Raw genomic sequence first — 17,031 nt, 5'->3', positions numbered from 1 at the left:
TAATTACATACGTAGTCAATAGAAGATAGATTAATTTAAAATAGGGGTTTTTAAGTATTGGTAAAAGGAATTTTTTTTTAGTATTTATTATTATAATTGGTAAAAAAATAGTGCTAACAAGAAATTCAGTAATCAAATACACTTTAAGGCTCACTGAAGCCAGTATTCATTCAATTTATTTATAGATTCTTAATCAATATCTCTAAATTAGGGAACTATAAACATTAGGGAACTGAGCCAGCCTTAAACTGATGGAGTTTTCTATCTTTGTGCAGTGATTTTAGAAACACTTTATGCCAATTTGTTTTTAATTTCTCAGTAAAGTTATTAAAGGTAGATGGGAGACATTTTAATATAAGTACTCAGCCACAGAAATCACCCAAAAACTCTTGACAATAAAATATATATTCACGTTTCTAAGTCATTATTAAGAACATCGGCAATGAGAATTAAGGCAACAAGAATAAGTAGATGTGAGTCAATTATTGAAGATAATGAAGGAATGGAGAATGCTTCATTTCTTAGTATCCAGATATTAAAAAACAAGTTCTTATGATTATATTGTCACTTCTACTTTATTGCTCCGTTTCTCAGTAATCTCAGATCACCTTGAGGATCCTGGGTTTTGAGGCATAATATGCATAGTCCAACACTCCTGTTTATTTTAAATAGTCTCCTCTCTGCTTTTGTGCAAAAGCTTTTCTTCAAATCCTAAATTTAAAATTTACTTATTTTCTTCTCTCCAGGGTCTTATCTAAATAAAAGACAATTCTTTGTGATTATGAAGTGAAAGCAGGTAGGATACTCTGAAAGGAAAAAGACAATTAGGTGGCACGCTTCTCTCTGAGGCCCAGTAATTGTAGCCTACAGCTGATATGCGTTTTTACAGTCTCCTGCAGCGGATGTGTGAACAGGATGGAGGAAAAAAATCCAAGACTGTACAGCTGACAACACCTGACATTTATTTTACGCTGAAAGACCTTCTACTCAGGATAATTGCATTCTGAGAGCAGTTGTGTACGTTGCATGCTCTGTGGTCACTTCTTTTGTTTGTTTTATGAACAAAAATGAGTGGAAGAAGTTAGAAGCACAGCATAGGAGGCAATTGCCCTGCTACTACAAAAGTGTTCTGAACTGTGTCTGCATCCTGGAAATGTGAAGATCTTGCTAATCTTTAACAAGGGCAGCATTTTCTATTCCTGCTTCATTGTCTTCCTATACAATTTTTTATTTGCTTTTAGAAAACAAATCTGAGTCACACTTCTAGCATCTGACTGTCTAAGCAAGTTTTTTATGGAAAGAAAAGTACACTGGTAAAAGTGAAACATCTGAATTTTGTTTATTGCTTATTTTTATATTACAGTCTCTGGACTAGAGAAGAAATAAAACATGCCTGCAACTTTTTGTTGTTTTCCTGTAGATCTTAACAGTAGCCTATCTACATCAGAAGGAATATCCCTAGAGATAACAGATCAAGATTTTTTCTTTTTTAATTGATGGTTCTTGGGACTGTAATCACAAAAGCATTCATAAAACTATTATCTCCAAAGACACAAACAGCATGAAGTTCAACTTAGTTGTACTATACAAACCTTTTCACTATAGTTCTGACAAGAACTAGTTTTTCAAGGCTAAGAAAATTATGAAAAAAAAAAAAGGGAACATTAAGTTGCCTAATGAAGCATTTAAACAAGGTGCCTAAATTTGAAAACTAGTCTCCCCTTAAAAAAATTGTGGTCAAGCCTCTCTCTGATGCTTATGTAGGTACCACAGGGACACTAACCTCTTAAGTAATACACATAATAGAAGGAATAAACAATTTTAACTCAATAATAATAATAGTAATAATAACAGTAATTATAATTGGAATAAGAATAGTAAATAATAATAATAGTCCTCCAATGTTACTTTATTTGAGGTACAATTAAGAAAAAAATCTTATTAAGATATCAGATTTAATTCAAGCCTTCTTATTAATTAAGTAATAAGGGTTCTTGGCTTAATGGAAAAGTCACTTTGAAAAAGCTGTTTGGTTCTTCAATCACCTCTCAGCTAATTTAGAGCTACTAATTAAAAGTACAACAGCTATCTGAGTATAATAATTATCTTTTATGATCCTACTAGTAAATGTTATTGTTTAGATCAGATAATTCAGCTGTTCATTCATCTGAAACAAATTATCACTTACGCTTGCTGAATGGTGTGGATGAAATTAATACTTGAATATTTTTTTTTTCTTTTCATTAGTAGGCAAACCCAAAACAACTCCCAGTCAAAAATAAGAAAATAAAACTAGGAACACTGAAAAACTTCTTCATATCAATTATGAAAAGGTATATAAAGAAAAACTGTGAAAGAAAAAAATGAAAATATTCCAGCCTTTCAATAACTGTAAATAGGAGAAACAGGAATTCATCAATATGATCCCTAAAGTAGCTGTAACCATTTATCAGAGTTTACAGCACACATGTGTTGCCAGTTTGCCTAAATCTGTAACTGAAATGTGAACTCAAAACTGTGGGAATGTTTCAAAATGAAATGTTTCAAGAGCTAAATCATAAACTTTGTTGCTTGTGGAGAAAACAAATCTTGCCTAACAATAAGCTTATCGTTTTATTTTTAGCAGAATATCAGCACAGAAATGATAGAGAATGCATCCTAAATATAATGAGTGTTATTATAGTTTTTAATTATTGAAATTGCCATATTTTCATTAATTTAATTAATGTTATAATAATAAATTTTAACAATATTATAAAGTTGTAGAAATTCATTACTCTCTTTCAATCCATGTTAGTTGCTCTGCATTCATCAAAGTGGTACGAGTGAAACTGCTTTATACTCCTGAGTGACTAGTGGAAATTGTCTTCATCTACAGCCAACATATCAGAATATTTTGTCTTTCCTTTCAGCTGAGGATTTCAATAGCTATATCAATTATGAAAATCTACAATACTAAAAGCTTCACTTGTGAACAAAACTAGGTGACAAATTTTGAGATACAGTATTACCATCAAACCACTCCTTTGGTCTGTATTTTCTAGTGCACTTCCTGTTTCAGTTCAGAGTCTGATCTTTTAAACTATCAAATGGTAAAATTTAGACATTTCCTTTACCCATTAGATGAAAAGAAAATTTATTCACCTTGGATGCAACATAAAGATGCTAAATCTTAGCATGAGCTAAGACTTTTCAGATATGGTTTTGGACAGTACAACAGAAAATGAAACCACCAGAGAAATCAGATTGAAAAATCTCACTGATATTATGACACAACATTAGGTTGCAATTATATCAAAGCTTTCAATTATACCCACCGCCAAAAAAAACCACACACACACACACAAAAAAAAAAAACAACACCACCAAAACAACAAAAACTCACAGAAGGTATGTTTTGAGCTTCCAAAACTCCAAATGGAGGCATGTGAATCATCTAATAAAATTAGTGATGCACCTGCACAGGGTATTTATGATGTAGTGACAGGTGTTATGGGAAACTTTAAGCACAGTCATTAAAATTACAAGAAAATTGAAATATTTTATATATTAAAGTACAGATTGGAACCCTTTTGAAGTGCTCAGAATATATGTATTTTAGTAATACCTAAATTAATAAATAAGCTAAAACAAAAACCTGAAGTACCTGTAAAGTTCATATCCATGAGACCATGTTTGAGAAAGAGCTTTGCCAAGTGAAAGGAAAGAACGTTTCCCCAAAAGAAAAAAAAGAATGAGAAACAAGGAAAAGAAAAGCTATACTACAGTAAGGCAGGACACTTGTGTTCCTTTCCCACATTAGCATACTAGTTCTGAGTGATTTTATTTCAACAAAGTGATATAAACTCACCCACGAGGAACTTTCAATAATTTGTCAGCGGTTCTGTCTAACTGGGGAGATCCCAGTTGATTGGAGGTTGGCAAATGTGACGCCCACCTACAAGAAGGGCCACAAGGAGGATCCAGGGAACTACAGGCCTGTCAGTAGTGCCAGGGAAGGTTATGGAGCAGGTCATCTTGAGTGCCATCACATGGCATGTACAGAAAAACCAGGTGATTGGGCCCAGTCAGCATGGGTTTATGAAAGGCACGTCCTGCTCAACTAACCTGATCTCCTTCCATGACAAGGTGACCCACTTAGTGGATGAGGGAAAGGCTGTGGATGTTGTCTACCTGGAATTTAGGAAAGCCTTTGACACTGTTTCCCACACCATTCTCCTGGAGAAAATGGCTGTTCATGGCTTGGATGGCTGCACTCTTTGCTGGGTAAAAACCTGGGTGGATGGCCAGACCCAAAGAGTTGTGGTGAATGGAGTTAAATCCAGTTGGTGGCTAGTCACAAGTGGTGTTCCCCAGGGCTTGGCATTGGGGCCAGTTCTCTTTAATATGATCAGTAAGACCAACAGCATCCTGGCTTGTATCAGAAATACTGTGGCCAGCAGGACTGGCAGAGTGATCATCCCCCTGTACTTGGCACTGGTGAGGCCACAGCTCGAGTACTGTGTTCAGTTTTGGGCCCCTCACTACAAGAAAGACACAGAGGTGCTGAAGCGTGTCCAAAGAAGGGCAACAAAGCTTGTGAAGGGTCTAGAGCACAAGTCGTATGAGGAGCAGCTGAGGGAACTGGGGCTGTTCAGCCTGGAGAAAAGGAGGTTGATGGGAGACCTTATCAGTCTCTACAGCTGCCTGAAAGGAGGTTGTAGCCAGGTGGGTGTTGGTCTCTTCTCCCAAGTAATAAGTGATAGGACAAGAGGAAATGGCCTCAAGTTACACCAGGAGAGTTTTAGATCAGATATTAGGAAAATTTCTTCACCAAACAGGTTATGAAGCATTGGAATAGGCTTCCCAGGGAAGTTGTTGAGTCACCATCCCTCTAGGTATTTAAAAGACGCATCGATGTGTTGCTTAGGGAGATGGTTTAGTGGTGGACTTGGCAGTGTCAGATTAATGGTTGTACTTGATTAAAGTAGATAATAATAAAGTAGTTGATAAAAGACCTACTTTAAAGGTCTTTTGCAAACTAAAGGTCTTTTCCAACCTAAACGATTCCATTATTCTATGATTCTATAGTATTAAAGAATAACTGATAATACTTTGAGGTTTTTTTACCATGGTCTTGACGCCACTACTGAAAGCATAGACAAGAAGGTATAGCCAAAACAGTTTGCTTAAGGATCTACAGGTCTTTACAGAGAGTGGGAAGAGGAGAAAGGAGGAAGAGAGCAGGAGGAGCAGGTGGCTTGGAGAAATAACAGTTTGACTTGGTGATCCAATCATGAAAAGAAACGCCACAAAAACATAGAAACCTATATCTGACTAACTATGATAATTTCTAAAAAGTGCAAGTGGATATTCACCATCACATATATTTAAAAATTATAGATCTACACAGGCTGCAAGTATTGAAGCAAAAAAGCAGAGAGGTCCATCCAATGTTACATCTAATACCTATACTGTTAAAGTGGAATTTGGGGTGTGATAGTCACAACAAGAGAACTACACCACTCAATGACATATAATCCCAAATATATTTAAAAAGCACTTTTTTTTTCTTCTTTTTTGCACATATTGGAATACTTTCATCTGTTAGACCTGGACAGATATGGTACAGGTGTCTTTTATCTAAGCAGTGTTCTTGGGTAGGTCTCACCCCATGACAATAGCAAAGTTTGTATTTGTCTTTTTCTTCCCACTGCATGCAACAATCATATAGTAAGTTCCAGCTGGGCAAGTCTCATTAGCCAAGAGTTGCTTTCAGGGAGTCTTTACCCTTTGACAACATACATGCATATGTATATGTATCCATGTGTATGCATATACACTACTTTTCCTGTTCTCCCATCACTTCTGCTATTTATCCGTTGTAATGATTGAATGATATGATCCACTTGCATTCTCCTGCCCAATTGACATAGCCCAAGTGGAACCTATCAGAAACACTGGAACTACTCCTTCATTGGCTTTGCACGCCTGCCCCCAAAACAGAAATTCAGTATCTTCTCCAAGCAGCAACCCAAAGCAATTTCTTCTCACCAAATAGCTATATTTTGACAGTCTTTTAACGACTTCTCAAAATACATTTTAAATTCTGAACTCTTTTAAAAAGTTTTCTTTTACCACAAAATGTGTGCAAGAGTCTGGCTTCCAAATTTTGTGTTTTGTTTTGGTTGGTTTTTTCCTTTGAGGATTTAACTACATTTTCCTGAACTTTACTGATGTAAATGGCACCAAGCTGTGTGGTGTGGTCAACATGCTGGAGGGAAGGGATGCCATCCCAGAGGGACCTTGACAGGCTGGAGAGGTGGGCCCATGCGAACCGCATGAAGTTCAACAAGGCCAAGTGCAAGGTCCTGCACGTGGGTTGGCACAATCCCAAGCTCAACTACAGGCTGGGAGGAGAATGGATTAAAAGCAGCCCTGAGGAGAAGGACTTGGGGGTATTGATTGATGAGAAGCTCAACATGAGCCAGCAATGTGCACTTGCAGCCCAGAAAGCCAACCATGTCCTGGGCTGCATCAAAAGAAGAGTGACCAACAGGTCAAGGGAGGTGATCCTGCCCCTCTACTCCACTCTGGTGAGACCCCACCTGGAGTACTGCATCCAGCTCTGGGGGCCCCAGTACAGGAGAGACATGGAGCTGTTGGAGCGAGACCAGAGGAGGGCCACGAAGCTGACTGGAGGGCTGGAGCACCTCTCCTATGAGGACAGGCTGAGAGAGTTGGGCTTGTTCAGCCTGGAGAAGAGAAGGCTCCTGGGAGACATAATTGCGGCTTACCAGTACCTGGAGGGGGCCTACATGAAAGATGGTGAGGGACTGTTTATCAGGGAGTGTTGTGATAGGACAAGGGGTAATGGTTTTAAACTAAAAGAGGTTAGATTTAGATTAGATGTTAGGAAGAAATTCTTCACTGTGAGGGTGGTGAGGTACTGGCACAGGTTGCCCAGAGAGGCTGTGGATGCCCCATCCTGGGAAGTGTTCAAGGCCAGGTTGGATGAGGCTTTGGGCAACGTGGTCTAGTGGAGAATGTCCCTGCCCATGGCAGGGGGGTTGGAACTAGATGATCTTTGAGGTCCCTTCCAACCCAAACCATTCTAGGATTCTACGATTAACAGAGTAGATGCAATTCAGCTCCATCCTAAATTTAAGTCGAATATCTCTTTTTAAATAAATATAAATAAATGGATCCAAACATCAAACAGCTAAGAAAACAAACTTTTCTTCAGTAAAATAAAGTGCTCAGAGATTCTGTTTTAAGAATGTGGAATAATCACCCATTTCAGCAGTTCAGGACTGCAACTGGAAGAAAAACAAAGCAAAGTTTAGTGAAGATTGCAAACACTTTTTTATTTGTTTTCTAAACAAAGGCAATTACAAGGGAATCAGTGAAAGAAATCCTGAATCTCTGAAGATTGTATCTGTGTACATAGTAGTGAACACAAATGTCTGAGTCAATACAGGTAAGGTTACTTGAAAGAATGGTTTATATCCAAAGGAATATAATAAAGAGGAAAGGTGAGAAGTATGGATTATAACTACATGAACAGCGTCTAACACCAAAAAGTTTTGTAAGTAGAAGACTTTTGTAAAAGGATTTTTTGCAATTCCTTGATCCTAGCCATATCCTAACAAACTTCTTCCCTGAAATATAACAGACTAGTTCAAGAAGGAAACTTTGCAATGATCACAATTATTCCTCATGGATTCCCTGGCCAGGTTTCTCTGTGCCTTACTGCCTCCCAGTGAAACTTCTATATCAGGGAGCAGGCACTTGGAAATTTCTCAGTTGTTCTGTTAGGATGAATTTCCTATTAATTTTTGTAGCTACCAAGGTGGGAGAATGCAGAAAAAAAATGAGAGAAAGAAAGGACTGTTCCAATGGCCTATATCTACTGATTACTGAAAATACATTTAACTTCAAAAATTTTCCAGTGATTTTAATGAAAGCTAATGATATTTATGAACAGCTAAGTAATGATGACTATTTGTTCCTTTTATGAAGCCAGGAAGAGTTATTTCCAGAACTTAGTATCTGAGTTATAAGGCCAAATATACCAGTCTCTCTAGTGGAACACCATTTGTTTAGATGAAGTCTAGACTGGTTTGTAGGCCTGGTACGATTTGCATTTTTCATAATTTTGCATAGCCCATTAGTTAAAGAACTAGGTGAGTAGGCGATAGAGTTCCAGACTTTCTTTAGCCTGAGGGAAGTTGAAAACTGATTTCTGTCATCTGAGAAGTGCACCCTATCAGCGAAACTGTATCTTCTTGTAAATAGTAGCACTGTTAGCCTTTCCAATTGTCTGGGATTTTATGTAGTCATATATGCAAAATTAATGCTTCTAGAAGAATCACAAGCTGTAAGAGCTCTTTTTTTCCATCAGGAAATACTGATGTAACTCCTTTCCCTTGATTATTTTGTTATCTGTAATTCCTAGGAGTGAAGAGCAGAACCATAAATTTCCACAGTCTGGCTGATCCTTAAAGAGTCAGGCTCTCCAGAGAGAGCTTACTTGCTCTTTTCCTGACTTCATATGCAGGTAGGTGTATTTGGAGGTCAACTGTGGCCTTGTTCCAACAGAAAGAATGAGGAAGGCTCTCACACGTATTAGAATTTCAGAAGTCCGCTGGTCAGAAGTAAGCAATTTTGCACCACCTAATCAATGCCACACTGGCCAGGCTTGAAGGGTGAGAAAGCAGTTTTTTCACTCATACATAGATTAAGAGTAGAAATGACACCTTCTTTATTAATATAACTTTATATTAAAAGGACCTAATCAATGGTGATGCAAGTTTTTGGTATTGCACTACTAAAGTACTTCAATCCTGTCCTAAGAACTGAACCTATCAGAAAGCAGAATTGTTTTAGAAAATCTGCCACCACTCAGTCTCCTCCCCAGGATAGTAACATGTATTAGAAAGCATGTAAGTGACAAATGTAATGCAGTCTGTCCTCCATCATTTGGAATCAGGAACCCAGACTAATTTCAGCTATTTTAATAACAGTCTTTTCTGTGAACAAGGTTTGATAATTAAATATTTGGAGCAGCTTGAGTCACACTGCTCAGAAAAAAAGAAGAAAAAAAAAATCTTTAGAAATATTTCATCAATCATCAATTATCTTACTTATTGTGAAACCATGAATTTCTTCGAAGATCACAGATGTGGTCTTATCATCATTCCACTTTGTTACTAGGCTACTAAAAAGACGGCTATACTGTTGCCATATCTTCATAGTCAAACTCAATAGCTTAAGCTATTTAGTGGTCTGTATTAAACTGGCCATTATTATATTCAAAAACATCCTTAATAGTTGAGCCAAAACTAATCAGTTTTATTGAAAAAATCTAAAAACAGCATTGAAAAAGTGACTTCAAATCATATTAAGCAACTAAAATAGAAAATCTCTTCAAATTTTACTTCAAAAATACATTGAATAGTTTGATCTCCTTTAAAAGTCACCCTGTGACTTTTTTTATTGGTATCTGCTCACTTGGCAAGCATGATAAGCACTGAACCAATGAATGAAATACACCCCAGCTGTGAGTTTGTGTATGTAAAACCTGCCAGTCCTTCCTCTCATAAACTTAGGACATTCATAGATAAGTGGAAAGTGATGTGAAATGACCTTCTGGCACTTCTTTAAATTATATAGTCAGCATCTGAATGACACAAACCTGATCTTGAATTAGAAAAACAAACCAGAAGTTAATCATTATACAACTAATGCTCACCTTTATTCTCCCAAAATCCTAGACTCCAATCTCATTTTATGGGGAGCAGGTAGTACAGTAATTCATGTGCACTTGACAGTATGATAAAAAATACATTCACTATCTACCAGGTATCTTCCATCTACAATATATTGCTAATAGCTTATTCACTAAGTAGTTAGTATTATTTTTCTGTGTTTTAAAGATAATAATAAAAAAAAATCTTTGGCATGACCTTGTTAAAACTTGCAAAATATTCTTCAAAGAAAGAAATTTTTACATCAATGGGAAAAAATTCCTAGTTTGCATATGTAACCTAAATTCTTGCACTATAATTCATTTTATAACAAACTCTGAAAATATATTTTAAGTAGCATTTTAAGGTACATCTATTATACATTCTGGAGAAGAAAATACTTCATACTTGCTAAAAAACCCAACCAACCAACCAAAAAATATTTCCAGCATATAACTAATCCCTGCCATTCTTTTTTTTTTTTTCCCATATGGCAACACAAATTCATTATGCAGATAGGCCATGGCTTGCCGTTCCTGTAGAATATCTAACATAATGCAGTCCATTATCTGATAGTCTATTTGAGTACTTAATCTAACAATATTTAAACAACAGGAATGTTATTGTCTAATATATGCTTAATAATAAGACACAGATTTTGTTCACCTCCAGTGTTAGATTTAAAAGATTTGAGGATGAGGAATCACTAAGTCAAGCTTGAATTTGAACCACCCAAGCTCAAGCCTCTAAATGGCTCCTAACTGAAACCTATCTGAAACTACCAGTTTTACCATATACTCACAAGATAAAATCATGAAGCTATGTGTGTGCAACGTGACTACTGGATGGATGTAGATTATACTAGCAGCAATATTCTCTAATTCATTTAACCCACGGTAGCTGCCAGAACAAATATGACAAAATGAGGCTGTGCTGTTTCTTTTACATTACAAAGAATTTATCTCTTTCCAAAAATTGTAGATAGATGTTTTAGATGGGATGAATCATGTTATGGGAATATGCATCTCTCTCTGTTGATTATAGCAAGCATCTGAATGGCTTAGACCAGATATTTAACTTCCATAGTTAGGTACCTAACTAAACCAAGAGGAAAGGTATCCCACCAAAGGGTTAAATTACATGTATATACACCTATTTACTCTGCATGCAAGCCTAAAACATAAATGCACATAAATCAGCAATGTTTAGAGGCACCTCTTCAGAACAAGATACATTCATAGATTTAGAGCATCCCCACTTTGATTACAGAGATTAAAACACAAATCATGTCAATGGGTCTGACTCCAAGGGTCCAGATTTTACACTTATGGATGATGATTTTTTTTTTCCCATTAAGCTTTTTGTGTCCATTTAGTGTGCAGAAGATAGACTTTTAAGTTTTCTTATATCTCTGGCTCACCACTCGTACATTCTTTTCTTGCAAAAATGCACACAATACAATGAGCCAGATTCTACCCATTTTTATTGTATTTATTAAAAAGCCAACTGTATCCTGGGCTGCATCAAAAAAGGCATGACCACCAGGTCGAAGGAGATGATTCTCCCCCTCTACTCTGCTCTCATGAGACCCCATCTGTGTCCAGCTCTGGGGCCCCCAGTACAAGAAAGATATGGAGCTGTTGAAGCAAGTCCAGAGGAGGGCCATGAAGCTGACCAGAGGGCTGGAGCACCTCTCCTATGAGGACAGGCTGAGAGAGTTGGGGTTGTTCAACCTGGAGAAGAGAAGGCCTTCCAGAGACCTTATTGTGGCCTTCCAGTACATAAAGAGGGCCTACAAGAAAGCTGGAGAGGGACTGTTAACAAGGGCATGTAGTGATAGGACAAAGGGTAATGGGCTTAGAGCTGAAGGAGGGTAGATTTAAATTAGATGTTAGGAAGAAATTCTTTACTGTGAGGGTGGCGAGGCACTGGAACAGGTTGCCCAGAGAGGCTGAGGATGCCCCATCCCTGGAAGTGTTTAAGGCCAGGCTGGATGGGGCTGTGGGAAATGTGGTCTAGTGGAGGGTGTCCCTGCCCGCAGCAGGGGGGTTGGAACTAGATGATCTTTGAGGTCCCTTCCAACCCAAACCATTCTGTGATTCTATGATTGTATAGCTATTTAATCTTCTTATTTAAGGAAGAAATTAATCATACATTAAAAAATGCATTGTATCTTTCAAACAAATAGTTTATTTTTCTTTTCTGTATTTAATCAAAATAATAGTGAAAAATACTTTCATATTCAGTCATTCAATGCACATTGAATGCACATTGAGAATATTCAATTTCCATTGTGGTGGGAGGGTGTATTATTTGTTTCTAGCACAATGTACATAACCTACATATTTTTCTAGGTATCCTGACTCCATTCTTATCCCACTTCAGTCTTCTTCAATAACTCTCAAAATTAACTTAACAAGAGTCAAAGAAAGAGACATGAACCTGCCACAGTTAAGTCCACTCAGAGAATTTTCAAATCAAAATAATATTCTGACAATGAGTTAAATTAAGATAAAGCAGCATTTACACCAATGTTGCAAATGTTTCCTTTCTGTACTGACAATACATCGTGTAAAAAAAGGAAAGGAAAGGAAAGGAAAGGAAAGGAAAGGAAAGGAAAGGAAAGGAAAGGAAAGGAAAGGAAAGGAAAGGAAAGGAAAGGGAAAAGGGAAGGAATACTTTGCTAACTGTATTTCTGATTGCATATTACCTTAATTAGGCTTATCATTTCCAGGATGAAAATGACTTCTGTGTCTGCCTGATACCCTTTGCTCAATTATATCTCAGTTCTGGCCAGAGTTTCTAAATTTTACAGGAGACAACACTTCTGTTCATGTACTTTGAATGAAGGTTAGCTGACTGGAGAAAGATGCAGAAAAGGACTTCCATACACTTTTTAATGCTGAGTTCTTGAAGCTCAGTTTTAAGAATTTACTGAACACCATTCTAATGTTTTCAGATGCTAGTACAAGATCCTTTGAAAATCTTGCATTAACAGAATGGCATTAAGAGAAATGACAACAGGGCAAAAGAGTTGAAAGAATGCCAAGAAAAAAAAGGAAAAGGGGCATGAACTTTCTATCATGTATTGGTTTTACTCATACAGCAAATACTTCTTCCCATTTTTAATAATAATAATTTGTATGTACCTCCTCAGTAGTGCATGATGTTGGCTCTATACTTCAGAATACTGAGAAAATAAATCGAAAAACTGAAGTACTGTACTCTTAATCTAAGTAGTGATCATGCTCAACTAAATTGAATTTCATTAGATTTCTAGATTAAGTGATTAATCTTTTTAAAATATTTTTATTTTCTAGATGAAGTGTCCTGTGATACAGTCAGCTTTCCTATCTTTATGTTAAATCCTTGTAAACACATATGCAAAAAGTAGAAGATTTTGTCTTTAAAAATAAAGTTTTATGATTACCTGGAAAAAATAAATGTTTCAAAATGTACAAATAAATAATGGTCAATTTTCTTGGAAGTCATTTGATTTTGAAGTCATTCTCTTTTTGGGAAGGAAAAGTGGGCTGACTTACTTGTAAAAATAAATGGCACAAGCTGGATCTTTGTCCCTTTCTCCTGAAATTAGTATCTTGAGCCTTTATACAGTTGGGCATGCAAGCATTTGGAGCAGTCTTTGTGGTTTCACTCCAGTTTTCTGACAAGTAATCATTGTTTGGACAATGCCATCCCACTGATTTTGAAGTGGTTACTTGTATGAAAAGGCGGTAGGAAACTGAATAAGATTTCTGCCTATGGTAGCTTTTTTGATATTTCAGAACATCTCTACCTCCCATTTGGCAAAGTATTGCTTAATTCAATAATTGCTTCATTCATGGTTGAAAATATTAAAGCCAGCCATTTCCACCTATTTTAATTTAAGACGAAGAGCTAAATCCTCCACATTTTAAAAATGTCCATCCATACATGTCTGCCACATTTCTTAAATGAAAGTAAGATGTAGAAAGCAGTGATGATGGATTCAAGTTATTAAAAGCAAATGTTTGACTTTAACGCAGCTAAGTATTATCATAAATACTATTTGGTTCTTATTCCCTCTTGAAGGTAGGTTGTCATTTGGAACATTCTTTCCAAATTGAAACTGAGTTTGAAATAAAATCAAACATTACGGAAATAACTCTAGTGTGACACGACTTTTAAGCTGTCCAACAATTCTAGCTGCTGTGAGCTGTCTAACAGAAAACACATGTTGACAACATTGTTTGCTCAATGTGTGTCTTCACTGGCAGAGTAAAAGTTGTATGTGTACCTTCCAGCATTTGCAAAAAACTACTCTTTCAAGAATCTAAATAATAGTAATAATAACAATAACAATAATAACAATAACAGTAAAAATAATATCAAACCCTCCTGTTTGGCTCTGTTTTTTCTTCTCTCTGTTGCTTATTTACAATAATTCAGGGCTACCTCATAACACAAAAATTAAAGAAAAAAGACAAGGAAAAGGTGAAACTGGTATCACTGTATGATAGAAAGGTGTCTGGGAATACAAGCCAGTTATTCAGGAATTGAGGAGAATAGTGGATTTTAACTTTCCTGTTCACAGTAAGCAAACTGAGTCTTCATTGCCAAAGTTCTAAGAAATCTTGTCCCAAAACGTCATGCATATCAATAAAGTGCTTGTCATTTTTTTAATATTATATCTTGACGTAAATTTAAAGCAAATGTACTGTCTCCATGGAAACTAGACATTTTCCCAATTACATATATGTTTTTTAGCTTCTTTGTAGGAAAAAAGAGTTCTGATTCAAGTTTCGTATTTTTTGATGGCCACTGAGAATCGACACTTAATTTTCTGATAGAATAGTTCATAAACCACACTTACATACCTTACTGTGTATGTTCAATCTATCTTTTTGCTCTAAACAGAAAGGAAAGCTGTTTGCTAAGGTAAGTTGATATAAAATTTATTTTACTGTTAAAATATTAATTTAAATAGAAGTATAGATGACACCATTATGCATAGCAGAGCATACAAAGTAATTCATGTGCATCAGGAAAACAAAATAAAACCTTAAACATCTGCATTTTAATTGTAACCAGTGCTGGATTTCACTGTTGAACAATTAACAATCATTACATCATTTTAAAATATCAGTGGGAGAGTGTCAAAAAAGGTGAGTCTTCCATGTTTACAAAAGATTTTGCCTGTGGCATACTGTGTGCTTTTGTGAATCATTTATCTTCTAGCTTAAACCTGTCATGGTATGAAATATTGCAACTGTGATTCTGCATGACAGAATAATGAAGCATTGAAAAAAAAGTCCACATTGCAATGACTTTTCCACAGACTTTTGGGCTTGAGAACCTGAAAAGCTGCACATGAAATAGCTTTTCTTTTCATTCCATCAAAAACTAATCCAGGCCAATGAGTTTCCTTCTACACACTGAATATGCTATTCCATTGTTTGTGGGTTTTCCTATATTGCCCTGGTTTTAGGGGGTTTTTTAAACTGTGCTCTATTATAAGATCTCATATACTGTATTGGATGCCAAAATGGTTCCTGAAGAAGTTCCATTCAGCAAATATTTGAATGCTATATTTCACATTGAAAGTTGGAGCCATAGGGAAGATTATTCAAGAAGAGTTTTTGCTGTTTTCTTTAGGAAAATGACTTTAAATTTCAGCAGGTTTGCTGGAGCATCCCTTCATTCTCCAAAAAACTTGTTTCATCTCTTTGTCATTGTGAATGATCTCTGACACATCTATGTAACATGATGCACATTAGCAAGTCAATTCAAGATGAAATCTGGTGTCTTCATCCACAAAGTGCAGCATTTTTTTGCGAACATCTTGTCAGTGGGTGATCCCTACACAATCCGTATCAAGCACTGCAAGCGAAGACTATTTTCTTAGTTCAATGTATTCTATCAGGACCCAAAATAACAGAGTTATACAGGTAATAACTTCCTAAAACTGATCTTAAAGAGCTCAGCATTATAAATTTATTGCTATCCTTCTCTGCAACTGTACTTGAATATATTGGGATGAGATAGAGATGAAAGCTATTAGATAAAACACATTCACTACACAAATTTTTAAAATTTCAGACAAAGAAACAGTTATCTTCAGTGTAGAAAACAGGTTAAACCGATTGTCAAAATCACTTTGACTTTCTTAATGGTTGTTACTGGAATCATTTTAGTAACGACAGATTAGAGAAAGAGAAGGGTCAGAAAAAAACATATATTATTAACGTTAAAAAATACATTACTGTATAATTCAAACAAAGGTTCATAATTCAAAATTTGAGCTTTTAGGTGCAAGGAATTCTGATCCCTATTACTGTAGGAGTATCATTGAAAAAAATCAGCTAAAATGGAAACACTTGTTTTGGCCTATTTGATGGGTCATGTCATTCTCACTTTTAAATGGCTACTGCCAGGTATGGTTTTTACCTTTCTCTTTCACCACACAAGCATTCATGTTTTCTGTATTTACAAAAGTGGATTAAATACTTCCATGATATATTCTACAGGTACCTGGTGTGTCAAAAGACGTTGTTTAAACACAAGAAAAACAGTAAAGGTCTATCCCAAGGTAGGTCAGCCAAAGAGCTCGAGAGAAATGACAGATACTCTATCATAATCATATCCCCGATACGTCACTGCAAAAGGGTCAACAGAATTTCTTAATACTGTTCTTAACATGCTTAATGTATAAAGAAAATGAATATTTGTCAAATTATTCCAAGTAACTATGCAGAACAGTGGGATTTTCCCCCCCTTCTGTCTTTTTTTTTTTTTTTTGAATTCTGTCTTTATTTCCAGAAGTCACAAAATTACATTTCCATCCAGAATTTCAAAGATATGAAGTACAGGGCATTAACATTTTAAATACTTTATTGCAGTACTTTTAACTCTTTATGTGTTGACATCTGTGTCATAAACTAAGATGGAAATGGGAGGACATAATCTTTCTAGTTTACCTAAAACAAATTAGCTAGATCAAAAGCATATGCTTGCAACAGCCAGAAATAAACCAAGAATTGTGCAAAGGCGTTTAATTTTTTCTGAATGGCCTAGAGGAATAAGTAGAGATTCCCATGGCTCAGGAGACAATACTTCTAAAAATCTCTCTCTTCTGTAGTAGCCTATGCAGCTCTATGCTATACATAAGAACAAATTAATTGGATATTAAGGGAGTTCAGTCATCATGAGTACAGCAGATGGATACACAGCAGTTCAAGCATTGCCTTTAATTTGGATGAAATGTTTGCAGAATCAACATGAAGGAAGATTAATAAATACACATCCCCATTCCCAGGCACCTGTT

The 17,031-nt window shown here is 36.0% G+C and overlaps 1 protein-coding gene across 1 annotated transcript in view; it reads right to left on the bottom strand.

Annotated features, from left to right (window-relative positions):
* The window catches only part of CSMD3 (CUB and Sushi multiple domains 3), a 721,079-nt gene that overhangs the window by 161,602 nt on the left and 542,446 nt on the right, over positions 1-17,031 (bottom strand). The gene's annotated exons all lie outside the window — the stretch shown is intronic.

This window comes from Grus americana, chromosome 2 (genome assembly GCF_028858705.1).
Source record: "Grus americana isolate bGruAme1 chromosome 2, bGruAme1.mat, whole genome shotgun sequence".
In the NCBI taxonomy this organism is placed as follows: domain Eukaryota; kingdom Metazoa; phylum Chordata; class Aves; order Gruiformes; family Gruidae; genus Grus; species Grus americana.
The sequence above is the reverse complement of the archived record's forward strand: the minus strand, read 5'-3'. Positions and strand labels throughout refer to the sequence as shown.